Below are 11,752 nucleotides of genomic sequence, written 5' to 3'. Positions count from 1 at the left end.
TGTCATTATTTCCTTCTCCAGTTCATTTTACAGATGAGTAAACTGAAGTAAACAGGGTTAATTGACTTGTGTAGGGTCATAGACCTAGTAAATGCCTGAGGCCAGATTTGAACTCTGGAAGAAGAATCTTCCAGACTTCAGGCACTGTACCTACCTGCCCTTCAGTGTAATACTCTAATCCTTATCTATGTTCTAACCTGATTTTCTCAGAATAAGACATTCTATTTTGTTTAGGGGATGGGGAGTTGGGATGGAGAAAGGTTTGGTGTATGATGCTTCATCCTGGGAGGGCAAGCTGGTGCCATCTTGGAGACTTGGCATGAAGGCACTTGAGGGAAGAAGGAGTAAAGAAGGTAACCAAAAATCCAGGAAGTCTAACAAAGTCCACTTCGCCTGCAATATTTTGCTTACAATCAGTATGCCCTTTTTGCTTACCCTGCTTGTCCTAGAGCATCCTCACATAGAGGTAAGAACTTTCCCTGGCTTTGGGGATTTTCTGCAACTTATATTCATAGAGAGAGAATAGCCTGGTAATAGGAGCTTAATGAATGTTTATTGATTGATTGATAAATTGTAAAGAGTTGTCTAGGACTGTGAGAGTGACTTGCCTCAGGTCACATGGCCAGTTTGTGCCAGAGGCCAGATAAAACTAATAAAAAGGGAAATGAGTTGGGCAACAGGAGGGAGAGAAGCTAGTATTTACACACTGCCTTTCTGTGCTCTTGTTTGTTCATTTTAAGATACTTTATGCAGTTCCCAAAGGACTTATGACATTTGTTCTGATGTTCTTGATTATTTGTTTATTTTTTTCCCAACATTTTACGGCCTGGACCGCAGGGATATTCCTAGAGTAGCCAAAGACCCCCAAACATGCAACAGGGAAGTTAGAAACTAAACAGAATCCCCTTTTAACTAAAGTGGAAGGTTCTTTTTTTTTTTTTAAGTGGAAGGTTCTTAAGTGGAAAGTTAAGAGCTTTTAAGTCAAGATTTGGGGGAAATAGCAGTGCACTAAGAGTTAGGATACATGGATTCTAGACCAACTCTTTCCCTGACTAGCTGTGTGACTTTGGGCAAGTTAATTCCCATGTCTGGGCCTCACTTCCTTCCTGTGTAAAATAGAGTTTGGAAGAGATGCTCTCTCAGGTCCCTTCCAAATTTAACATTCTCTAATTTTGTGCACTGCATCACACTGTCCCAGCTGTGCAGAGAGTGAAATTGTTATTTGTAATGAGATTTTATTTTGAGCCTCCCTTAATTTATTATTCACTTCCTGCCTTGGATATTTCTTATCATTATTGTTTCCTAAACAGCAGCTTCCTCCTTTGAATCGAGGCTCATTATCATTTCCCTCCAGGTGTACTTCAATGCTGTTATCTATAGTAAATCCCATCTCATTTATTTCCACAGTGTTCTGAGTAGATGAGCTGATTAATATTCCTACTCGCCTTATAAATCCATCCTTTCTGGAATTTACTCTCCTGCTCAGTTTAGGATCATTAGTGAATTTAATCAATGCAGACCTTCCATTTTCATCAAGATGATTAATATACATAATAGGAAGTCCAGGCCCCTTTGGGATGTTGTACATGACTCTTCCTTACCCCTGGAGGGGACAGCAATAATTATACTCTGCTTGGGGCAGATCATGCACTTTTTAAAAACTTTTTCTTTCTTCTCTTCTAAATCCCTCCCTCCTCCTCTCCCCTCCTGGTCTTCTAATTGGCATCCTATAGCTGACCATCTGGGTAGGAGTTGGCTCAAGTATCAAATGAATAGAGCTTGAGATCTTCCTAACAGAGTCTCATGTAGGCATTAGCCAGACAAACAGCATTCACTTATCTAGTCTTTAGTGATTTTTCCATAAGTGAATTAAGTTATCAGTCAATCAGTTTTATACCCTTTGCTTCACTTGATCCTCACAACTACCCTGTCTATGCTCTAACTGTTATCCTGGGGGGAAGAATGCCTTAGTAAGAAGTCATCCAACCAGCCCCATCACAGGTGAATTCTCCTTGGAGAATCCTGGTTCCATAAGACTTTGGCATTGATTGTTTCTGTCATTCTGGATAGACTAGGTATGTAGAGGCAGGATGCAGCTGCTACTGTCCTGGAAGGGAAGCACAAGACAACCCTTGAGTGTTCCATCAAACTAACCAGAGCCATTGCTTTGTAAACAACTTCCTCCCAGATGGGGAAATGGGGCTACCCAACACATCATGCCAAGAGGAAACTCGGCTCCTTTGGCTCATTCATGTTTAAACCACTTTATGAAAATGAGATGAAAACTCCTGCTCTGCTGCCACAGGGAGAGACTGGAAGGGTGTCCTCATATCCATCACCCTTTGTTACCAGGTATCCAGTTTTATAGTCAACAATCAGTGCTTCCATTTCCTCCACTCCAGGGTGTAGCCCAGAGCTTTAAGGCTCTTGATGGCTCATGAAATAGGTTATTTAAATCTTACTACATTCATTTTTCTGATGAGAAGATTGAGGCTCAGCATGACAGAGGTCCCCTTCTAATAGATGTGTGCCCTCAACTTCTAAGACACAACCATTTGCTTTTCCTTATAGATGGCAAAATTCTTTGAGGGTGGGTTTGATTTTGGGAAATAACCAAGGAGCATTTGGAGCCAAGTCTAATGAATAAAGCAAATGATCTAAAGATCAAAGATCTCTGCCTTGGTCTCAATTCTAGGGTCTGAATCTCTGAATTTCATGTTTTGTTTTGTTTTTCTATAAGTTGAGAAATTTGGGCTTAGATGACCTAAAAGACCCTTTTCAACTTTAAGATTGTAGGAACCTATGATTTATCAAATTTGCTAATCTCTGATTGGGACAGATAGGTGGCTCAGTGGACAAAGTCCTAATCTCAGACACTTTCTAATCCTGGACAAGTCGCTCAAACTGTTTGCCTCAGTTTCCTCATATGTAAAATGAGATGGAGGAGGAAATGGTAAACCCCTCCAGACTCCTGGTCAAGAAAACCCCAAATGGAGTCACAAAGAGTCAGACATGACTGATAAAGCTACTGAAACAACTATACAAAACTCTGCCTTTGGACTCAGAGGACCTAGGTAAGTCCCTTAACCTCTCAGATTCAGTTTTCTTATGTAAAATAAGAATATTAGACTAGTTAGCCTCTGAGGCCCCTTCCAGCTCTAATCCATTGAACTTAATATTGTTTTCTTTAAAAAGTAACAATTACTATGGAATAATTGTGATGGAGTGGAAAGACTAATATATTTTGAGTTAGAAGACCTGCTCTTGAACTTTTAATTCTTGAGTGACTTTAAGGAAGTTATTTCACCTCTATAGGCCTCAGGATTGTTGCTGTTGTTTTCCTCTTTAAAAAGAGGAAGCCAAACTAAATAATTTTTGAGATATTTTATACCTCAGCATCCATGATCCTGTGAATTGAGAGGACAAGACCCAAATTCAGTACAGTGGTCCAGCTATTCTCAAAGTATAATCAGTGGTACCCAAAGGGGCCATGAAAATCTTTAACTGGATCTTTGGTGTCAAAACTATTTTTATGATAATATAAAGACCTTTTAATTTTTAACATCAATGGATATAACCCACATAAACAAATGCTCTTTGAAGGAGCACAGTCAATAATTTTAAGGAGTGTAAACCTGAAAGTTTGAGAATCTCTGTTCTAGTCTGTAGCTTTGTACTCCATTCCTAATAAACAGTTGACATACACATGCCTGCTATAGGAAATGGGGATTGTTGTCAGTCAAAAACAACACTGACCAGGCACTGCACAAAAGTGCCCAAGGCACAGAGAAGGATAAAAACAGTCCTGGTCCTCAAGGAGCTCATATTTTAATGGGGAAGAAAAGCATGAACATAACTAGATCTCTGCAAGGTGTAGAGAGGCAATCTAATATCAGTAGGCAGGCTAGGACTCAGAAAACCCAAAACCTAATTAAAGATGAGGAAAAAAATGAAGTGACTTGTTCAGGGTCCCAAAGATCGCATGCGTCAGGGGTGGGACTTGAATCAGGATCTTATTGAGTCTAAGTTCTCAATTTATTAAAAAGAACCCATTAAATATATTGATTTTTAGGTGGAGTAATATTCAACCATTAGGTTGGATTAGTTCACCGATTAGCCCTTTATTCTCTAAAATCAACTCGCAGAGAGCATGGCCCCAAAAGTGTCCTTTTTGATTGAGGGAAGGATGAGAATGAAGGAGGGAAAGATAAAAATTACAGAGAGATGCTGAGTAATCTAGAAGACAGCATGAAGCTGCAAAGCACCAAAGGAGAGTAAGAATTGGGGTACAAAAGACAACTTGGACTCACCTCACAATATTTTGCTAGGCCCAGCCCTTCTATACTATATTTCCTGTTTGCCAAACATTTTACTCCCCAGTAGAAGTAGCAGTTTTATTTTTATCACTATTCAGTGTCACCTGTCCTTTCTCAACTGTGCTCTGTCTTATCTTTAGAGCTAACTTCCTATTTTCACATTTCTCTCTAATTTTAGAACTTCCTTAACTCCCTCCATGCTATGTTTCTTTACTATCGCTTGTTTACCAAAATCCTCTTCAAAACAATTTTTTTGGATGCTCACGTTTGAGTCTAATTGTAAGATTTTGGTTTCCTGAATCTCAATATTTTTCTCCCCACCTCCACCCCAATACTCTTTTTTTTATGTTTTCTTTATTGATTATTTATTTTTTAAATTTATTTTTTAATTTGAAATTTTTTTGTTTAATTAATTGATTTAGAATCTTTTTCTATGCTTACATGATTCATGTTTTTTCCTTCCCCTCCTCCTACCCCCCTCCTGTAGCCAACGAGCAGTTCTACTGGGTTTTACATTCCACCCCAATACTCTTAATGAGACCCAAATACTCTATATAAGAAAAGGAATTTGAAAACAAGGGGAAAAAAAGTTCCCATGGTGATGAATTGGTAAAAGAAAGTTTGTCTCTGAGCCAATCCCTTGGCAAACTTTCTACTAGAGAAAGAATGTCTGAGCTTGCTTCTAATGGGCTCCCTCAGACAATTTGGTCCTTCCTGATTTCAATCTACTATTAATCTTGTCTGTCAGTCACCAGTCACAACAGTATTCCCACAAACTCAAAATTGACTGTAGACTTTAATGTACTGAGGGAAATTTTAAGAGCCTAAGGGAATATATTAATGGTTGACTCAGTTTTAAAACCTTATTTTTAAACACGTAATTTCATTCAAGAGGTGAGCCTTGTATACACCATTTGGCACTCAGAGATGCTTTTTGTATTAAGAGAGGAAAACAAGTTTTTCTTTTTTTAAAAAATCTGTCACTATTTAAAAACAAAGGTCTTAGAATCACTCAACTGTGGTTTCACGACTGTGATTCATTGCTGACTGCCAGGGAATCTCCTGTAAAATTATTACTAATAACAAGCCTTTATTCACCAAGAAGCTTGGGTCTTCCATCCTGTCATGGTGTAAATTCCCCAAAGGCATGCCAGAGAAGACGAAAGTATGACACTCCCCAGTGTCAGAGGAATCACTGAAAATGAGCATTTGCTCTCACAAACAAGGACTGAAGTTTGAGGGGTGGGTCTCATGGATCTCAAGCTAGGAGTTGGAGGGTATATTCTAACAGACTTATTATGATTATTTTTTAATACTCTCCTCATTTCTTCTTATGTCCTTTTGACTCGTGGGACTGTGTCTAGGAGGAATCTTCACCAATGACATCAAAACTAACATTTTTAACATTGGAATAGGTCTTAGAGATCATCTGGTCTGACCCTCTAATTTCACACATAACAAAATTGAGGCCCAAATAGATAAGGCTAACCCCAAACCATATGGGAGCAGAACCGGGGCTAGAAATCTGATCTCTGTCCAGCCTGGGTGCTGAATTCAGTGAAGGACTGATGGATTGTTGTTTGAAGGCTTCCTGGACCAGGGCTAAAATCAGTTCTTCTTCTAGGGACCATTCCAAAGGATAACCTCTTTCCTGGCTTCTTTAAGGAATCAGGGATCCACATGCTTTCATTGGGTCCAATAGTAGTATTCTCATGTTGTCTTTTCATTCTAGCATATAAGTGTTCTCTTTTTTGTTTTTGTTGTTATTTGAACCTTTACTCTGGCTCCTGACCAACAAAATCTCCTGGATTTTTGTTTGGGACCCCGGATTTGTCTCAGAATCCTGACTTGGTCTGGAATTTTTCCTTTAACTCTTGTTCTAGAGATACAAAATTATCATCCTTGTGTCTTTTGTCTTATAAAGAGCCAGTACCCTGGATCTGATTCTCTTAGGGCCTTGCATTATGTGGCCCTTCTCTGTCTAGATTTTTTGATATTTAGCCCATTAATAAAGCATAGTAAAGACAGCAAAATGTAATAAAATAAGTGTGCTGGCAATTGGCAGATCTAAGTCTTAGTTCCAGCTCTGCCAAGAACTAGCTATATGACTTTATTTTGGCTTCAGATTGTATTTCTATAATAAAAGGGAATTGAATGAGATGATTTCTAAGATTAATTAAGGGAGGGCTTATTAAGCTTGTATTGTATGTAGAGAATTGGTGCTAGGGAAGATATAAAGTTTAAAATGACATGAACTGATTCCTCTTGGAATTCGCAAATATTTCGTGCTTTTGGCAGGCAGCTAGGTGGCTCAGTAGATAGTGGATTTGAACTCATCACTTAGTTTTCTCCTCTATAAAATGAGCTGGAGAAGGAAATAACAAACCACTCCAGTATCTTTGCCAAGAGAACTTCAAATGGGGTCATGAAGTGTTGACCACAGCTGAAAGAATCAAACAACAAATGCTTTTAGCATTTTATATGTAGATGATTACCTATGTGATGTAATTTAATTAGACCATCTTCCTTCAAATATCTCCCCCAAGACAGTTATAGTGCTCAAAATTCTCAGAATTAGAGAATCCTTTCTTTTGTTCTAAAAGATTATACAGATGGTGAACTGGACTCACTCCTGTGGGCCATAGTTTGTCAACTCCTAAAATAGTTAAATGTATCCAACTAATTAGCCTTAGGAAGAAGAACCTTTTGATGGTGGTATTGATGGGATATTTGACAGAACATTGGTTGTGGGTAGATGTGATCACCAATAAAATTGCTCTCTTCAGCTACATCCCCAACATTGGACAGTAAGTAATGGGTTTCAAATAGTCAGTTTCTTTTGCTAGGGAAAGCCGAGATGTAGTCACACAGGAAATCCAATTAATTGGCTCTTACGAACTGAGAATCACCCGCGGGAAGCAACTCTAGAAACTAGAGCCCAGGTCTTTTCCTCAACTTCTACCTTTTTGGGTTTATTGTATGACCACACCAGATTGATTTGGTTCTTATGTCAGCTTCCTGAAATAGGAACAGAAGAGTATTTCTAAAAATTTGGCTAGTGTGTGCATCCCATTGATAATTTGTGAATTTAGGATCATTTATCTAATAATGTTAATTTGCTTACAATATTCTCCAGGAAGAAGCACAAAGAACAGGGCTTATTTGTATGGACCATTTGATATCGATATTCTCCCTCATCTTGGTAGCTTCGTGGTATATTGGAGAGAATGTTGGGCTTGGAGTCAGGAAGAAACAAGTCCAAATTCAGTCTCGGATACTAGCTCTGTAGGTTTTTTATAAATGATTGTTGAGTTCCTGGACTGACAAAGTTCTTAGCCTCAACTTCTTATTTTTTTGAAAGGGATGATAATAGTATAATAATAAATCACTTCCCAGGAGCATTGTAAGGATCAAACGAGATGATGTCTTATTATTTTCATTATGACATTGATATTTAGATCAGAAACCTAATCCATGATCTAGATGGAAGCATTGTAAGGCCATATTTCCATGGGCAGGCTAAGACAGGCAAGGCCTCCTAGCATGGCCAGCTGAATTAACTTGGCTCTTATAAAGATGATATTAGAAAATAAGTATTATTTTATTAATTTAAAGATAAGAAGTAGAGAAGCTGGTTTGAGGAAGATTTGAAACATCATCCTTATTATACCCTTTAGGCTCAGGGACTCTTTAAAGCTATCATTGTTCTCCCAACAATGAAGCCATAACATAGTATATAAACTGAAGGGCTCTAATTTTCCCCTGATTCCATGTTTTCTAATTGTGTTTAATTGACATTAGGAAATATTTTTTTTCCTTTAATTGGAAATTAATTAAATTATTTCCATTAAGGAAATAAAGTCAGATCCTAGAAACATTCCTAAAGTTTTTTTCTTGTTTGTCCGTGGTAATAATCATGGATGTTTAAACAGCACTTTAAGGATTGAGAAGTACTTTGCATACATAATTTCATTTGATCCGTAAAGCAACCTCCATGAGGTCGATAATGTAGGCATAATGATTTTTGTTTTATGGATGAAGAAATAGACTCAAGAGGCTGTGATTTATCCTTGGTCACACTGTTAGTAAAGGTCAGAGGTAAGATTCAAATCAAGTATTTCCTGTCAATGTTCTTTTACTTACTCATGTCTCTATAATCCAGTGACCTGCTTCCTTGCTCTTTACACACAAGACATTATTTCCCAACTTGGAACATTTTCCCTAGCTGTGCCCCCCCCTTCCTGGAATATTCTCCCTTTTCATCTCTGTCTACTGGCCCCCTTGGCTTCCTTCAAGTCTCAGCCTAAGTTCTACCTTTGACAAAATGCCTTTCTCACTTCCTCTAAAAGCTAGTATTATGGATATTCCCAAGTATGGACTGGAGACAGAGAAGAGATTTTTAGACAAGAAATACTTAAAATGGGGTTCATGCAAACTTGTTTTAAAAATATTTTGATAACTTTATTTCACTGTCATTGGTTTCCTTTGTAGTTTCTATGTATTTTATTTTATTAATTTAAAACCATTCTGAGAGGGAGCCCAAAGGACTTGTTACCAGATGGGCAAAGGGGTCCATGGCAAACAAAAAAGTTAAGAGCCCCTATTTTAAATCCAACAACTCATTTTCTTTCTACGACCTAGTTCTATATCATCAGGACTTCCATGTGCTATCTTTAAGGGCTAGCACAAATCATTTCCACTTTCTTTGATTATCTCTTCTTCAACCTAAACAGGCTAATCTGTACACATGAACAGATGATTGTAGAGACAACTAAGATAGGGTTTAATATTCATCAGACCTAATACCAGGCAGATCAAGCATTGCACCAAGTCTTCTCTGATCTTCCTTTATCAATTGTATTTGGAAATGACATGGTACAAGGGAGAAGGAGCAATACATTTGGAATCAAAGGATGTGGTTTCAAATTATGGTTCTGCCATCCACTCCCTGGGTAAACTTGATTTTGGATAATTGACATATAATCTCTTCATTGGACTATAGTTGAAATCTTTTTAGATTAGTAAGACCTGATAGAGCTCATGTTCATTTGGTTTAAGCTTTTTAAGAAAATAGTATCACTTCATCACCCCACTGAGGCATCAATTTAGTCTTCTCCATTGGAAAATTGGAGAATCAGACTTGTTAGCTTCAGATCCATATTTATGATCTAATCAACTGGGCTTCAGGAAAATCTCTTTAGTTCTCTGATCTCAATTTCCCCATCTATACTATAAGGTAGTTGGATAAGATGTCCTATCTAAAGGCCCTTTCAGCTCTAAATCTATGAAGGATTCTATGCTTCTTCCTTGATGATGGCAAAAGGAGAATTTTGGTTTATCAAGGTTGAACTGAATAACTAGAGAGTGGTTTAACTGAAAAGATTTTTGTAATCATGGTTAGAGGAAAACAGCATTGTTATCATGATTTGGCATGGCTTTGGGGCATGTGGGATTGCTTAATTTAAGATGCAAACACAACTGAGTGGTTTTGATAACATTTGTAGCTCTAATTTTTGCTGCTGGGCCAAAATTTTTAACATTTCATATCCTGTGAAGAAAAAAATTTTACATTAATTTTGGAGGTTTAAATTTTTTGCTTCTCTAATAAATATGAATGATAGATTTTTTATATAACTTTATCTATCCTTTTTTTTTAAGTAGGGAAAGGCAGGTAGCAAACCGTTCAATAGTCAATTAGCCTTTTTTAAGCAAACATTTATTAAGTACCTGCTATTTGCCTGGCCCTTTACAAAGTAGTAGAAATACAAAAAGGCAATCATTAATAGAAACATCAGGCACTCTTCACCTTCTCCCTCTAAAGTCCTATTTTGATGTCCCCCATTAGATTATACACTCCTCCATTAGATTGTAAGCTCCTTGAGGGCAAGGGTTGTCTTTTGCTTCTTTTTGTATCCCCAGAGTTTAACACAGTGCCTGGAACATAGTAGGAACTTAATAAAATGTTTATTTATTGATTAAGATTTGAATGGAATTGACCTTCTATTCTAGGGAGTCAAATCCATGCAACACAAGATCGGGCAGTTCCTATCAGGTATAGTCCCAGAAACAATTAGGTCAAGTCAACAAATATTTATTAAGCATCTGCTATATGCCAGGCATTGTGCCAAGTGCTAAGGAAGCCAAACGCATGACCTCTACCCATGGTAGACACCATGCTAACAGAAACATTATATCACTTGCTAAATTTTTGGAAGACTCATCAGTAGTTTGACTACAAGGTGCTGAATTTTTAAGGCAATTGGCAAAAAAAATCTACTAAATTGTTGAGAGATTGTAATCTATGTTGGTAGTGGTTGGAACAACAATGGAGAAATCAATTCAAATTTTTTTTAATTTGCTGACTTTATACCAGGTACTGGCAATGTAAAGCACTTATATTCTGTAGGTAGAGACAGCACACACATATATGATGCCATAAAATATGCAAGAAAAAATCTGAAGTGATTTTGTAGATCAAATCACTAGTAGCTGGTGGGACCTGGGGAAGCTCCATGGAAAGGGGACTTGAGCTGAGATTTGGGGGAGATTCTGAGGGATTCTAAGAAGTGGGACTGGGCTTGACATTAGTGGGAGCAGGCTAGAAAGGAGGCTATCAAGGTCAGCAATATGAATTCTCTACAAGCTTCAGTTTTTCTATTGGCTGAAAACAACAAACATTTATTATCGACCTTTATGCTGAAAGCACAGTGTTCGATCCTGGTGGAGATACATTTAGATGAGACAAGGTCTCTCCACACATGGACTTTAAAATCACATAGGGAAACCTTGTACATAGGAAGATAAATTCATCTGTGTATCTGTCTTTAACATCTATCTCTAATGTCTCTGTCACCTATCCCTCTATCATCTATTTTTCTGTTGAGATATTTGTCTCTAATATTAATAGCTAACATTTATATTGTACTTTAAAGTGTGCAAAGTATTTTATAAATATCTCATTTTGTCCTCACAACTACCCTGGGAGATAAAAAAAAATATTGTCCCTATTTTTCAAGTGAGGAAACCAAGAAAGGCAGAGATTAAGCGACTTGCCCAGCTAGTAAGGGTTTGAGGGCAGATTTGAACTTCAGTATCCCTGATTTCAGAGATAGAACTCTATCCAGTGGATCACCTAGTATTATACATCTCCATCTATAATAATTATAGTTTAGTGTGTTTGAGGAGTCAAGGGAAAGTGTCAGGTGTGGTTCAAGGGGAGACAGGTTGTTATTGATTAGGAGAAATCAGGGGAGACCCTATAGAGTAGATTGTCTTTGAATTGGACCCTAAATGTCAGATAGGAATTCAGTAGAAGACGAGTGAATCCTATGAGCCTGAAGTTGTGATGCACTCCTTCACTGTAGTCAGGTGCACACTGCCATGATCTAGAATTGAATTTGAACTGTGTCAGAAACATGGTATTCTGCTAAAATGCT

The sequence above is a fragment of the Gracilinanus agilis genome, chromosome 1, assembly GCF_016433145.1.
Source record: "Gracilinanus agilis isolate LMUSP501 chromosome 1, AgileGrace, whole genome shotgun sequence".
Classification (NCBI taxonomy): domain Eukaryota; kingdom Metazoa; phylum Chordata; class Mammalia; order Didelphimorphia; family Didelphidae; genus Gracilinanus; species Gracilinanus agilis.
The sequence above is the reverse complement of the archived record's forward strand: the minus strand, read 5'-3'. Positions refer to the sequence as shown.